Source organism: Cervus canadensis, chromosome 5, assembly GCF_019320065.1.
Source record: "Cervus canadensis isolate Bull #8, Minnesota chromosome 5, ASM1932006v1, whole genome shotgun sequence".
Classification (NCBI taxonomy): Eukaryota; Metazoa; Chordata; class Mammalia; order Artiodactyla; family Cervidae; genus Cervus; species Cervus canadensis.
In genome coordinates this window covers 12,935,763-12,952,465 of record NC_057390.1, presented here as the reverse complement: position 1 = coordinate 12,952,465, position 16,703 = coordinate 12,935,763, and the positions used below count along the sequence as shown (strand labels likewise).

Below are 16,703 nucleotides of genomic sequence, written 5' to 3'. Positions count from 1 at the left end.
AGGTCATGAATTGGGAAAGTGCAGCAACCCAGAACCTCTAAGGGAAAGAGAGGGCACCACACGACAATCCAGCTACACAGAGGGAAGCACATAAGCTACCCAGATACCAGCAGGAAAAGATGAGAATAAAACAAAAGCTCTTCTACGTACTTCACTAACATTCTCTCTTAATCTCTACAGCAATCCTGTTGAGATAGATGGTCTGGTTTTTCAGATGAAATCTCCAACATTCAGAGATTTGTTTTCAAGTAAGGTGCAATCTAGTGAGTGCCAGAATTGGGGCTTAAACACGTCTTTCCGTGCCCAAAGCCCACACTCTTAGCCTCTACTCTGCACTCTCACACTTCTCACTTTAGTTCCAGATGGCTCAGATATAAAACTGATTTTTCTCAAAGATTGCAAATGGGAGTTGGGGGAACCAGGTTGAAGAAAAATGCCCCTCAACAAAAGGACTAGTCTATGGAAGGAAAATGCAAATGAGGTCACATCACACACCAGTGTGTTAAATCAGAATAAATTATTCCCTACCATAAGCACACTCAGCTCCATTTAATTTGAAGCTTGCCAGCACTCTGAGGTTGAGAAAGCAGACCCCAAATACGTCCATCCTACTCCTATGCACAACTCCAAAATCCACAAAACTCTAAAAGCTAAAAAATTTCCATATGCTTCACGTCAAAACTCAGTTGACAGTAAAACTTGGCCTGAACTGATGTGAAGCTATATATAGCCTTCATTTAATTTACTGACAGTGAATACTCTTGCTTTCCTCAGAAACATTAATGTGTGTGACTACGGGTTCTACGCCAGACCCCCCTGAAGCATTACATAACATACAGAGAAAGCATCTCTAAAATATGAAAAATTCTAAATTCCAAAATTTATCTAACCAAAGATTTAGGACCCTCTATGAAGCTGTATTTCAAAGTATTTAAAAGCGACTTAAAAAAATAAAAAATAAAAAAAATTAAAAAAGCAACTTAAAAAGAATGAGTAGATAAGAGATACTCAATCTTTAGGATTTCACAGACCAATCAATTTTTACAAGTATTTCGAGGACAACATAAGATTATAACTTGTTTTAACTAAATAAGGGTGATAGAAAACATCCTTGAAAAGTGAAAGTGAAAGTCGCTCAGTTGTGTCCGACTCTTTGCGACCCCATGGACTATAGAGTCCATGGAATTCTCCAGGCCAGAATACTGGAGTGGGTGGCTTTTCCCTTCTCCAGGGGATCTTCCCAACCCAGGTCTCCCACACTGTAGGTGGATTCTTCACCAGCTGAGCACAGGGAAGCCTAAGAATACTGGAGTGGGTAGCCTATCCCTTCTCCAGCAGATCTTCCCGACCCAGGAATTGAACCAGGGTCTCCTGCATTGCAGGCGGATTCTTTACCAACTGAGCTACGAGGGAAGCCCAGAAAACATCCTTATCAACATAATTGTATAAAAGGATATTTTAAACACCACAAAATATAAAAAGGTCTTAATTTAATGCAAAAACTTCTAATTCTTTGTATTGAATAAAAACACTATGTGGTCCTAACTTTATCTTACCACCTGCCTGACTGCTGAGTTGCATCAGTCGTGTGTATCTCTATGCGACCCCATGGACTGGAGCCTGCTCCAGTCCATGGGATTCTCCAGGCAAGAATATTCTAGCGGGTTGCCATGCCCTCCTTCAGGGGAGCTTCCCGACTCAGGGATAGGACCCGCATCTCTATGTCTCCTGCATTGGGAGGTGGGTTCTTTACCACTAGCGCCAGCTGGGAAGCCCTTTATTTTATCACTGCTGGTGAAAATTCACCTAGGACCAGCACTGGTACAGCCTGAGGCATGAGTCCATCTGGCTACAAAAGATTTCTTCAGGAAGTTGTTAAAAATGCAGCCCCCAGGCTCCATTCTATCAGACCAAGATTCAGGTCTCTGGGTGGGGCCCACACACACACTGTACGTTAGAAAGCCAGTGGTTGTGCGACGAGCTTCAGAAGCAGGGGCCTGACCTCTAGGACATAGTTCTCCTCTCCTTTTCCTCCTCCTAATCCTCCTCTGTGGGGGTGGGAGGAAAACAAGCATGTTTCCCAGCAGGGAGTCTGTCCCACCCACTGTCTGCAATACCAGTTATTCCTCCAGCAGTCAATGAGGGACCAGCTGGTCAACTTGACAGCTACGGGCGTCAGCAGTGGAACAACAGAAACGAGGTAGCAGACAAGTGAGAAAAACTTGTTGAAGCAAAACTCCTTCAGGAAAAGTGTGGCTTCCAGAGTTGATGCCTAAATTCAGAACAAGTATCTTTGTCTTTAGCTAAAATAATAACCATAATTTAAAAATATATATATTTCATATATGTACGTGTGTGTGTGTAGATGTGTGCATATATTTGTGTATTCCTTCATAGCTGTCTTCTGCACCCAGCTTCTATGCCAGGTCTATGATTTTGGCCTTCATTTTTTATCTTCAGAAGGATTATGAGAATTACTAGTATTACCTCAAACAATGTAATGCCTAACCACTTAAAAAAAAAAAATCCATAAGATGCCTGATGGTTTTTTTTTTTCTGTTTTTTTTTTTGCCTGATGTTTTATGAAGCAGATGATATTCTCCAACATATAAAATAATTCCAGTGAGTTTTCTTTTTCAAAAATAGTTTTTCTTATTCTCTTAAATGACTGTTTAAAAAATTTTAAGAATAAATATAGCTAATATCTTTAAAAACACACAAAACTTTCATTTTAATAAGCACTCAAAGCACTTTCCCAGTTAAAACAAACATCAGCCCTTCTAAAGCAAGGCTAAATGTTAACTGGAGAATACAGAAGAGACGTATAAATAACCCCCATTCTTACAGGATTAATCACTTAATCCTATTTGACCAGAATCCCCTGGTCTCTAAGCTTTGCAAATGAAATAAAATTTCTCACTTGCTATTTGGCTAGGATTTCCAATCATGAAACAAGAATTATGTCATATCCCTATATACTGCTCATTACCTGAACTCAGACACTATGCTTAGCAGCAACAGTTGAGTCTTTCATGATCTGCTCCATAACCTCCTCACTTGTTACACTCCCAGACTAAATTCAGCTTTCTTCTAGAACCGGATTTCTAGAATTTATAGAAATTAGTATACAGCAATGGTTCTCAAAATTTAGTCCCCGGTCCAGCAGCATCAGTATCACCTGGGAACTTGTTAGAAATGCAAACTACCAGGCCCCAGCCTAGACCTGTGGAATCAGAAACTCTGGGTGGGGCCCAGCAATGTGACTCTGAAGCACCACTGGTTTACAGCAAGTAGAAAAACGGGTTTCCTTCTATATGTCCAAAGCCAGGGGTACTGTATACTCTATCTTGACATGGAATAAAGACATCCAATTAAGACATACTTTCCTCACAACTCCCACCCTCAAGTTAACAAGTCAGATAACACAACAAGCTGCAAGCAGAGATTTAGTTTGAAATAGATGCTTAACAGGCATCAGTTCTCATCCAGTCTGATTTCACGCAATACATTTACATCCTCTTACATCCAAGTTCTAAAAAAAGATCTTCAGAATATGTGCCTCATATACTTATAGTGATTCTGTAACAAAACATCAACTAGGTCTGAAGATATCAAACTTACTAAAGAAGAAAAGTGGAATTATTTGCTATTAGAACTCCATTGCATTCAACAGGGAGTTCAAGTTTAGGACTTCTTTCACCTTTATACTTTCCAAGTTAATAGAATTAAACCAGAATTCTCCATTCTTCAAAAGCTTCTAGCTAGGTAGAATTTTACTGCATGACCTTGCTTTCAATGGTGACTGAAAAGCCCTGGTATGCACATTTAGTATATGTAGACAGTTACATCTGGTAAACTCTCAGATGGTGAGTGCAACCTCAGCACAAGCCTAGGTAATGGACACTGAGAACGCCACTATCAAAAGCAAACTCTCAAATAATTACACTCTTTTCTGCTCCTGTTTACACTATACTAAAATCTCATACACGCGTGCTAAGTTGCTTCAGTCGTGTCCAATTCTGTGCGATCCTGTGGACTGTAGCCTGCCAGGTTCCTCTGTCCATGGGATTCTCCAGGCAAGAACACCACAGTGGGTTGCCCTCCTCCAGGGGATCTTTCTGATCCAGAGATAGAACCTGTGTCTCTTAAGTCTCCTGCATTAGCAGGTGTGTTCTTTACCACCAGCGCCACTTGGGAAGCCCTATTAAAACCTCACTTTCCCTGATTTTAATGCATTCTAAAGGATGGGCAAGACCAGTCTACAGTCCACAAAGTATACTTTCAAAAAGCAGGTAATCCCCATGAACTGGTTCAGAACACAAACAAATGAAGAGAACCTTCTAATGATTAGTACACAGGTTCGTGCGTGCCAAGTTGCTTCAGTCATGTCTGACTTTGTGTGACCCTATGGACCACAGCCTGCCAGGCTCCTCTGTCCATGGGATTCTCCAGGCAAGAATCCTGGAGAGGGCTTCCATTTCCTTCTCCAGGGGATCTTCCCGATCCAGGGATGGAGCCTGTGTCTCTTATGTTTGCTGCATTGGCAGGCAGCTTCTTTACCACTAGAGCTGTCTGAGAAGCCCACAGTATACAGGTTGCTCAACACATTAAACAGAACAAAAATAACACAAAAGAAAATCACAGACCAATTTCCATGCTATAAGAACAAACCTAAGGATACCAAGGGCTTCCCTAGTAGCTTAGCTGGTAAAGAATCCGCCTGCAATGCAGGAGACCCCAGTTTGATTCCTGGGTTGGGAAGATCTGCTGGAGAAGGGATAGGCTACCCTTTCCATTATTCTTGGGCTTCCCTTGTGGCTTAACTGGTAAAGAATCCGCCTGCAATGCAGGAGACATGGGTTTGATCCCTGGGTTGGGAAGATCCCCTGGAGAAGGGAATGGCTTCCCACTTCAGTATTCTGGCCTGGAGAATTCTATGGACTGTATAGTCCATGGGGTCGCAAAGAGTCGGACATGACTGAGCGACTTTCACTTATGGATACCAAGGACGGAAGGAGAGTGGGATAAAATGATAGACTGGGATGGACATATATACACTACTATATATAAAGCGCACTTCCCAGGTGGTGCTATTGGTACAGAACTCGCCTGCCAATGCAGGAGACTCAAGAGATGCAGGTTTGATCCCTGAATTGGGAAGATCCCCTGGAGGAGGGCATGACAGCCCACTGCAAGCCTGGAGGATCCCATGGACAGAGGAGCCTGGCAGGCTACAGTCCATAGGGTCGCAAATAGCTGGACTCAGCCGAAGCAACTTAGCATGCACACACATGTATAAAACAGATAACTAAGGATAACCTACTGTAAGCACAGGGAACTCTACTCAATGCTTTGTGTGACCTAAATGGGAAGGAAACCCAAATAAGAGGGGATATATGTATATGTATAGCTGATTCCCCTTATTGTACAGGAGAAACTAAAACAACATTTTAAAGCAACTGTACTCCATTAAAATTAAAAAACAAAAACAAAAACTAACTCCATAAGTATGCCAGAACTATTTTAACTAAGAAATGTCATGGGCTCTAGATTGAACAACCAGGGAACAGTGAGTTAGTATGTGAAAAACTTGTTAATTTTCAAACTAGCAGACTTCACTGAAAATTAATTTTTTTTTTGAAAATTAATTTAAATGTGTTATGAGGTTGGAGCCCTAACAATATTCACGTATCTTTTGATGAACTCAGCCTTATTCATGTTATTTGGAAAATTTAATGCTATTTGTGTTCTGTAAGTTAAGAATGTCTTAAATATACTTTTAGAGACAATATTTTTAAAACATTTTCCACGCTACAAACATATAATTTCAAATAAAACAGGATCAAATAAAGCCAAATTATTTAAAAATAAAGCAAAACGAAAAAGTTATGATCAAATAGGGTTCAGCCCAGAAATGCAAGGATGGTCTAAAACTAAGAAATAGGGGAAAAAAAAAAAAAAAAACTCTACCTCAGCATCTCAACAATTAAAGAAAAATAGCTTTTATAATTCTATTTTTGGAAAGGTTTATATGCATAAAAAGGTCTAAAATCAAAAAATAGAATGTTTTGGGTGGCAAAATTAAAGATATTTTTCCTTTTATTTTGTATTCTGAATTATTACTTTAAAAAGTGTGGTTTTTATAATCAGGGACAAATGTTCTTTTCTTATTCTTATTTTTTCTAATGTATGTATGTGCCGTATAAACTAGAGGGCTTGAATTTCCTGCCTTTTGAGGTAGCTCAGACCACTTTGGGAATGTGCACTAAACAAAACTGCCCTATCTTCCTTTTTTAAAGGTCCTTCTATAGTGACACAGGAAAAAAAAAAACAATTAGGTAAGTTTAAAAATATTAGAAATGTAAATACAATTAAAAATAATACATATGCATATGAAAAAATACAAGTGAATATAAAAAAAAAAGCAGCTATTGAAGCAATGGGGACTGCCATTTGGCAGTTTCAATATTTTTTTAAATATACAAAACTGAGTAAACAAGAAAAATAAAGCTGCGAAATCTTTCCTGGGGCCTCTCTTGCAATCTTTTCCACTATACTAATAACTATGTATTCACCTGATACTAAAGAGATGGGCAGCACCTCAGATCCTTTTTTCTCCTCTCTTTCTCTTCACTCCATTTCATCCATTCTTTCATTTATTCACTCATTTTTTTGAAAAGGTAATACAAACATATGATTCAAAAACTTTTTATTTATACATATATGGGCTTCCCAGGTGGCCCTAGTGATAAAGAACCTGCCCGCCAATGAAGGAGACATGAGAGACATGGGTTTGATCCCTGGGTCGGGAAGGTCCCCTGGAGGAGGGCATGGCAACCCACTGCAGTATTCTTGCCTGGAGAATCCCATGGACAGAGGAGCCTGGTGGGCTACAGTCCACAGGGTTGCACAGAGACACGACTGAAGCAGCTTAGCACGCATGCATATATAAAGGCATATACAGTGAAATCTGATTCCCACTTCTATTTCTTTCATTGGTTTCTTATATATCATTTCAGAATTTCTTTTTGCAAATTATAAGCAATATATATTCTTATTCTACCCTTGTTTTTCTCTTCCTCATTCTTCTTACAGCTATACAATATTCCATGGTTTTGGATGTATCAAGGTTTACTTAACTAGCTCCTGTTGATACACTGGAGTTATCCTTTTCATGCAACTACAAACAATACCAAGCATAACTATGTAAATACATTAAGCTCATTTCTGAATGTGTCTTTCATGACGCTTCTGAAGTGGTGCAGGATATTAAATTACTGCAAGGTGACTCATTTCACCAGGCAGAGAAGTCAGCTCCTATTCTCATTATACATAGCAATATGTAGCAAAAGACTTAACAATTCCTTGGACCAAGCAAATGTACTCTTAGGGGACCTAGAAAAATAAAGTGACCCCAACAAAACACCCAAGATAAACCTGTTACTATTAAATACTGCATATGTCCACACTAATATGCACAGAAAGTATACATCCATCAAAATGTTAACCATTGTCTCAGTATGGTAGATCTATGAAATGCTTTGTAGCTTTTCCCTATCAATACTTTTTAATTTTACTATGGACAATAAGTACTATTTTTATAAAATAAAATTAAAAACTAAAAATGTTAATGAAAATTAAACTGGATGCATTTCTTCAGTCTATCTTTTATTTGTATACCACTTCAGAATTCATGAAGTGTTTATATGCATCATTTAATTCTTATATTACCCCTATGTACTTTCATTTTGTCAAAATGGGAAAGGAAAAAAATGTAAAAAGAGGCTACAGATGGTGAGGCAGTTGTTTCCCAAGGTCATTCAGATAGAAAGTTGGCAGAGACAAATCTCAAACATAGATCTTTTGACTTCAAATTCATATAAAAAACATGATCATTGCTTCCTTAGTTTTAACAACACCTTGGGAGTTAATCATAATCAGAATTTGACAGATGAACTAAAATTATGCAGCAAGGTCATTAATTAATTCTCATATAACCAAATCTTATTGAAAAGAAAACACTGGCAATCATCCCCTGAAATTCCAGAGTCAGAAAAGGGTGTGGATTTTCAGTATGCTCTTAAAATGCCCTACTAGAAAAATATATGTCTAATATGGCCTAAAATGAATGCAAAATAAAAGCAGCATTCTCTCAAGGTGGAAGAGTACCATTCCAAGACGGCCTCTGCCTGCCCCCACCACTGACTCTTGCTCTGGTTCTGTACCTTCCCAGGGTGTGTCTGATCACTTTATAGAATTTCAAAATATTAACAAGCTATACTTTTCAAGGGAGGAGGTGATCATATAATAATCATTTTTAAAATTTGGGACACATTGACCAAGATGATAATAACTTGGCTAGAATGTATTCTTTCTCTCCAAATGTCTCTCCTTCTTATCTATGAGATTATAGAATTATACATTATTTTACATTATTATACATTACATACATACATATTATGTATACATACATACATGTATACATATTATACATTACATTACATAATCATACATTACAGTGGACATGGAGACTACCGATAAATCTTGGTTTGGTAAAAATACATTTTAATTCATCATTCCTCAAATTCTGTTCCAAAAGATGTTTAGGTATGCTGTGGGGGTGGGCTGAATACAATGTAGCCCTTTTGGAGAGCCATGATTCACAAAGGATGTTAATATAATAAAGACTTTAGAGATGCCCTGCATTTCAGAAAACTTTAACCCAGTTTATTTTGACACAAAATTCTACTGTGGCATAACTATTCACATTTTATGCTCACAGACACTGCCTGAACAAATCTATTAACTGAAGGCCCAAAACAGATATAGCAAAAAGGGATAATTCTTAAAGTCTTTCCTACCACTAATTGTCTTCACAAAGTCCCTAATTTTGGTCTAGTGCACTCCTAACTCTTCACCCACCAAGGCACAGCTCAAATACCACCTCACTTGAGAAATCTTCCTCCAGCATTTCATATTATGAAATACTCCTTTCTCCTGGGTCAGACAGCACTTTATTCCCATCTCTATTACGTCACTTACACAATAAATCATTTATCTGTCTCCCTGGTAGCTTGTTAGCCTCTTGAGAGTAAGTTTGATTACATTTTCAGCACCTTGAACAGTGCACACACATAATGACCTTCATGATGAATTCACTACAGTGTAATAGTTCCCAAAAGTCAGTATTTGTATTTCTAAACTGTTGACACCCTGCCAACAACCTGAAGATATTATACTTTCTCCCTAAAATTTGCATCTGTTACTGAGCAGGTATGATCATAAGTTAATTCAGTTGTGACATGCCTTCCGACCAAGCCCACTGATAGTTTTTTGGTTTTTGTTTGCTGTTTTAATCTGCTAGGAGTATATAATAAACTTCATTATCTTTTTATATCTATGTGCCTTTGTACCTGCTAGTCCCTATTTGGAATGCTGCCTCAAGGTTTTATTCATCTAGAAAACCTTCCTACTCATTCTTTTTTTTTTTTTTTCCTACTCATTCTTTAAGAACCAGCCTAAGCAGTATTTTCTCTGGGAAGCTTTCCCATCCTTCCATCCTCTCAGGAAGAGTTAAGGAATTCCTTACGTCAGACATTTGTGCATTTATTACCATGCCTCAGGCACAGAACTAAGTGCCCAGGATAGAGGATGAAGATGTTAACCCTCCCTCATGGAGAATAGTCTAGTAAAGAAGACAGCCATATAAACAAATAACCACGCTATAATAATGTCAAATGCAACATCAAAAGGAAGATCTATGCAATATTTGACATGTAACAATCACTTTATTAGGTGCTTTATTAAACACTGTCTATGATCACGGTAGGCAAGTATTTTAATAGGACAGAAGTCCATGAAATTCTAAGGACCACTCTACACTCAGTTGTTTTCTGAAGAAACTGTCATCAAGGGGTTCTTTCTGTATATGCTACAGTCTGTGTCACAGATAATACATGAAACCAATCCTACTTCTTTGGCTGCAAACTCCTGGACTAAACTCAGAACTCTAAGGACAATCTACAGGCTGAACATGAGGAAGATCACTTAGGACATGGCTTGGTTCAAAATTTTGCTGTGTCCTCCATTTTGTAAGGTGACAAAAGAATCCAATCAGATACTCTCTCTTAGGAAACACAAATGGTGAGTGAACAAAACAAAAGAAAGCAGGTCTTCAGAGCTTAAATTCTAAACCTATCCTAAAACTGAAAGCACTAGGGCCAACAGACAATATGGTGGCAAAGATGATATTCCATTATAGTTACATTAAACCCTCATCATCAAAAGTAATATGTGTGTCTCTTCCTCTCAACCAACAAGGGCCTAGCACATCAGATCACCACTTCTGAAATCAGAAAACAGGCTCTAAAAGTTCAACAGCCCCTCAGATTGGGAGAAAATAATAGCAAACGAAGCAACAGACAAAGGATTAATCTCAAAAATATACAAGCAACTCCTGCAGCTCAATTCCAGAAAAGTAAATGACCCAATCAAAAAATAGGCCAAAGAACTAAACAGACATTTCTCCAAAGAAGACATACAGATGGCTAACAAACACATGAAAAGATGCTCAACATCACTCATTATCAGAGAAATGCAAATCAAAACCACAATGAGGTACCATTACACGCCAGTCAGGATGGCTGCTATCCAAAAGTCTACAAGCAATAAATGCTGGAGAGGGTGTGGAGATTTTTACACTGTTGGTGGGAATGCAAACTAGTACAGCCGCTATGGAGAACAGTGTGGAGATTTCTTAAAAAACTGGAAATAGAACTGCCATATGACCCAGCAATACCACTTCTGGGCATACACACTGAGGAAACCAGATCTGAAAGAGACACGTGCACCCCAATGTTCATCGCAGCACTGTTTATAATAGCCAGGACATGGAAGCAACCTAGATGCCCATCAGCAGACGAATGGATAAGGAAGCTGTGGTACATATACACAATGGAATATTACTCAGCCATTAAAAAGAATTCATTTGAATCAGTTCTAATGAGATGGATGAAACTGGAGCCCATTATACAGAGTAAAGTAAGCCAGAAAGATAAAGACCAATACAGTATACTAACGCATATATATGGAATTTAGAAAGATGGTAACGATAACCCTATAAAAAAAAAAAAAAAAGAGACACAGATGTACAGAACAGAATTTTGGACTCTGTGGGAGAAGGCGAGGGTGGGATGTTTCAAGAGAACAGCATCGAAACATGTATATTATCTAGGGTGAAACAGATCACCAGCCCAGGCTGGATGCATGAGCCAAGTGCTCGGGGCTGGTGCATTGGGAAGACCCAGAGGGATCGGGTGGAGAGGGAGGTGGGAGTGGGGATCGGGACAGGGAATACATGTAAATCCATGGCTGATTCATGTCAATGTATGACAAAAACCACTACAATACTGTAAAGTAATTAGCCTCCAACTAATAAAAATAAATGGGAAAAAATAAAAAAGTTCAACAGCTTGACCAAAGTCACTCAGGTGGTAGGTGGCAAACACAGAAATTAAAGACCAGATCAATCTGATCCTTCTATAATATCCTACCAACTATATGAGTAAACAGCCTCAAAATCAACCAATGACAAGTAGAAAGGCTCAAAAGGCAGAGTATATGCATGGAGTAGAAGAGAAATGTACTGGAAATCAGTATGTTAAGAGGATGTGAAGTGGGAGGGGCCGCACAGGACTTTATCTTGGTCAAACTAATCTCTAATTCCAAACTAGACCTCTCTCCTGAGCTCCAGACTGTTAGCCGTCTGTCTCTGTTATTCAAACGGAGCATCTACAAGGGAGCACCTTAGTCTCTAGTTTGTACACCACAGTCTAAAACAGAGCTTGGCTTACAGTAAGTGCTCAATAAATATTTGCTGAATAAATGAATAAGAGAATGAATTCTCAAAAATAATTCTACAGTGAGTTGCAGGGACAGTTGCCCTGAAATAGATTCCAGGGCTCATTCACAAGTACACTGGATCCTCATTATTTGTGGATCCTCTATTTGTGAACTTGCCTACTTGCTAAAATTTACTTGTAACCTCTACATCAACACTGATGGTGCTTTTGCAGTCATTCACAGACATGCATAGAGGGGCAAAAATTCTGAGTCATTCCTGAGTACGTTCCCAGATAAGGTCAAACTAGGCAGTGCTCTGCCTTTTAGTTTCAGCTTTTGTGGGGATAACAAAGGACGCAGGTCAGTAGAGGGCAGTGCAGTGCAGGAAGCTCTGGCTTGAGCGGGGTGGGGTGGGGGGCAGCCAGCAGAGCAGGGTTTCAATCTGAACTCTGGCACTATTAGGGGTTGGCCTCACGCAAGTCACTTAACACTTCTGTACCTCATTTTCTCTTCTGTAAAATAAAGAAATAGAATCTACCAGAATGAGTTGTATTTAGGAAAAGATTCAAATCTATGTGAGATATGAACATACTTTCCCTAGGAGCAATTGTTCAGTATTCACTAATTTAGTGCTCTGTGTGATTTTATATATTCTCATAAATAGTGAGAATCAACGTAATTATTTATAATGAGGTAACAAAAAATACAGATAATAATTATTTGAATGGAGGGGAGGCAGTGTGAGGCTTCAGTAAGATTTTTCAAGTAGGACCTCACCAGGCACAGAAGGTATGGAAAAGTCTTTTAAGAGAGAACAGTACCTACAGAGAAAAGCCCAGATACGTGAAAGAAGCAGGTAGTCTGGGAAAAGGCACTTCAGAAGGTCTACAGCAGTAGGACGTGAGGCGAGAACACCGTGCCACATTGCTTCTCTATGCCCCGTACACATCTTACACTATGGAACCTCTCCCTCCACATCTAATTCTTGGTTTACAGATCTCTCTTCCATCAAAGTATGAGCTCCTTAAAGGCAAGGTCTCTAGAAGAAGTCGTAGTTATGGTTCTAAATTTGCGAAGGAGTAATTACCAAGCACAAATACATCTGAAAAGATGGTACAAAAAGAAATTTGGTTTTCAACTGCACCTTATACCAACTCACAATTGTGTAATAACCAATTCATAGGTTTATAATTTGTCTAGGACTTTTATTTGATGATTGCTAATAATTCTGTCATAATTTTGTTGCTGTGTTCTAGACATCTAGGCATTTATTAGAGCAGTTTTAAGATTTTCCTCTTTTCAGTGTGATTTTCCATATTAACAGGGCTCAAACATATGGTCCACTAGACCATGCTGCCTCTTCAGATTAGACTCCTTTTAATTCTATTAGACTTCTCTACATACAAAATACAGTTTTACCATAGTAAAATACAAGGCAGTATTGATATGTGTCACAAATAAGATAAGGAAAACAACAAGAATTTTTCACAAAGGCTTGTAAAATTCTGGCTAGAACACAGCAGACGTTGTCGTTAAACTCACTGTTTACATTTCCCCACTAAGAACTAGGAAGAATAACTTGAATTTATGTAAAGTCGTGAAACTAAGCACAGTTTGAATCTACAAGGCTTTGGACACCTGTATTTTCTTTCTTCCTCCCTTCCCCCATGCATAGAGGATAAAAAACCCATCTGGCTCATCCCATACTTCAATTTCCTCCATCCCCTCAAACAAAATCCTCACTGTCCAACATCTAAATTAATATTTTCAAAACCCTAAAGTCTCAATCAAAACTGAGTATGATAGGTTACTTTTTCCTCACAAAAACTCTTGGCATATTTTATTTAGGCACAACATAGTTTGTACCATCTAGAAACATATGGCTAGAACCACCACTAATGAAACCCAAACTGATATATTATGAAAGTGAATCCAAATTATCTGTGAAAGGGGAATACAAAATGCTGTTTTTAAAGAGATTAATGCTATATAACACAAATTACAGTGCTATACAGCCAAAATATGTCCTATATTTTATGACTAAGTAGGGTAGTCAAGCCATTACTTACACTGCAAACTCTCCCACACCCCAGTTAAGCTGTTTCAAGTATAACCCAGTTCTATTTGAATAAAAATAGTAATAATACATTTAAAACTTTCTTGCTGCCAGTAAACCCTTCTCATTTGCGTTTTCAAAAATGATCACCAAACAACTATAATGGGACAAATTTCATAAAGGATATAATGATCAAGTGCCATTTTCAGGAGGGCAAGAAGCGGCTACCATTAACAAACTGATTAAAAGTCCCCAACCTTCAAAAGCTCCCCGTACTGTATATTCTGCGTCTCTTGGGTTCACCTTCCAGCTGCCTGGTAGGGGCAAGTGGAAAATGTTAGTTTCTATGAGAGATGAGGACGAAATTTAGGGGATGGGAGGGAGCAAAGGGCCGACTCGCTGAAGGGAAGGATGAAGAGAAGTGACCAAGGTCTCTAACTCACAAGAGGTATCAACAATGAAGGCTAGAATAACGCGGGAAGCAGAGAGTGTTTAAGAAACGCAAATAAGGCGGCGGGGGCGGTGGTTGGGGTGGGGGTCCCGCGAATGGGGGAGGGGCGAAGTGCGCAACTCCTCCACCCTCCCGCCTCCGGGAGAAGGACCGCAGGAGGCAGCACTGGTCATTTTGCCAGCAGTGTGGCACCCACTCGGGCAGTAAAAGGACACGCAAGCCTGAGACTTCAGTCCGAGTATTAGAAGGGGGCTGGGGGGTGGGGCAGGGGTCAGGAAAGTTGAGGGCGGGGTTAGAATACCGCGCGGGTGCGGGGAGAAAGGGACCACTGACCGCCCCGCGCCCCCGAGGGGCAGGGGCTGACCCCAGCGGTCGCCCCTTCTCGTCGAGGGCCGCGACGTGGGACCTGACGGCTTACCCTCCCCACAGGAGCTCGGGCAGACAGGCGCCGCCCCTCACAGCCCCGAGGGCAGCGCAGAGGGAGGCGCAGGGCCCCCCAGAGCCGGGAGAGCGGCGCTTCCCGTGGGTTCTCTCTCCGGCAGCCCGGCGCGCGAGCCCACCTGCGTTCACTAGAAGCCCCTCCTCCGGACCGTCCTCCGCTACTCTTCGGAGAACCTCAGCCGTCGCCGCAGAGGTAGCCGTCGCCAGAACAGTCTCGGTCCCTAGTACCAAAGCGCGAGCCACAGAACCGGGGGAGCGCCTCTACCACTCCTCAGGTTACCTCTTACTGCACACTGGCTTCTCACCCCGCCCCCGAACCCAAGCCATTGGTTGCTGGGCACCGCCCCATTTGTCTATTGGACCAAAGAGGATGCCGCTCAGTCACCTAGAAGGGCACGTGCGCTGGTTATTGGCCTAAATGAGAAGCAGTTCCCGCCCACTCCCTCAGAGATATCAGCTTCTGATTGGTACTAATGCCTGTCTTTTCGCTCCCTTCGTTCTTTCCCTCCGGGTGGAGCGTCTCCTTGCGAGAGGCACCAGCTCTGATAGGCTGAAAGGACGCTATGCTTTTCCCGGATAAGGCACTGGGCCAAGGATCCGTCCGGCCCCACGTCGGGGAGGAGCCCAAGGCCCAGCTTCTCTGGGTTTGTTTACACAGGCTCCTGCTTCTGTTTCCTTCCATTGGCTGAAACAGCAGCAGCCGCTCCCACCGGGTTGCGCCACTCAGTCTAGCGTGGTGCGGGAGGGGCGGGACGGGGCATGGAGGCGGGCTTCCCTGGGATTTCCCCAGCTGTCAATTACCAAGGGAGGTGCTTTGAGCAAGACTGGCTGGAACCTGATGCAGCCCTCCGTTGAAAAAATTTGGGAACTTGGGCTTTTTGGAGGGACTGGAGGGAAGGAGAGGGGCTCTTCTATATGTCCAGAGACAAATCTAGCTTCTTGAATATTTAAAAAATAAATAAAACCTTACTATCCCCTTGGATTTATGATGTCCAACCTTTGCTTGCCAAGACTTTGAACTTTATCCTTTCAGGGAGTGGGATTTCTTTATGGAAGTTTTTATACATCTTTGTTCCTCCCTACCTCTCATGTTAACTGTATACATAACATAAAATAGAGGCTAAGTAAGTGATTGATGATGATCCAAGCTCCAATCCAAGCTCTGAGTGTATGATATGGACAAGACACTGAAGCTGCACCTGGGGTGCTTATTCTGTAGCTGAGGAAACTGACAATAAACAAGTAACCAATAAATAATAAAACAGCTCAGTCAGAATCAGTTCAGTTCAGTCGCTCAGTCGTGTCCGACTCTTTGCAACCCCATGAACCGCAGGATGCCACGGCTCCCTGTCCATCACCAACTCCTGGAGTCCACCCAAACCCATGTCCATTGAGTCAGTGATGCCATCCAACTATTTCATCCTCTGTCATCACCTTCTCCTCCCGCCCTCAATCTTTCCCAGCATCAGGGTCTTTTCTAAGGAGTTAGCTCTTCACATCAGGTGGCCAAAGTATTGGAGTTTCAGCTTCAACATCAGTCCTTCCAATGAACACCCAGGACTGATCTCCTTTAGGATGGACTGGTTGGATCTCCTTGCAGTTCAAGGGACTCTCAAGAGTGTTCTCCAACACCACAGTTCAAAAGCATCAATTCTTCAGCTCAGCTTTCTTTACAGTCCAACTCTCACATCCATACATGACTACTGGAAAAGTCATAGCCTTGATTAGATGGACCTTTGTTGGCAAAGTAATGTCTCTGCTTTTTAATATGCTGTCTAGGTTGGTCATAACTTTCCTTCCAAGGAGTAAGTGTCTTTTAATTTCATGGCTGAAATCACCATCTGCAGTGATTTTGGAGCCCAAAGAAATAAAGTCAGCCACTGGTTCCACTGTTTCCCCATCTATTTGCCATGA

The 16,703-nt window shown here is 40.8% G+C and overlaps 1 protein-coding gene across 3 annotated transcripts in view; it reads right to left on the bottom strand.

Moving 5' to 3' along the window:
• PAIP2B (poly(A) binding protein interacting protein 2B) overlaps nucleotides 1–15,098 on the bottom strand; it is a 40,456-nt gene extending 25,358 nt beyond the window's left edge. For 2 of the 3 annotated variants that reach the window (XR_006269382.1, XM_043468234.1), the window contains exon 1: nucleotides 14,909–15,097. The gene's annotated coding sequence lies outside the window, so the exon portion shown is untranslated. Of the gene's footprint in view, nucleotides 1–14,908 lie in introns of all 3 variants that reach the window. The other variant, XM_043468235.1, reaches the window with a different exon arrangement.
• Nucleotides 15,099–16,703: the final 1,605 nt, after the last annotated feature.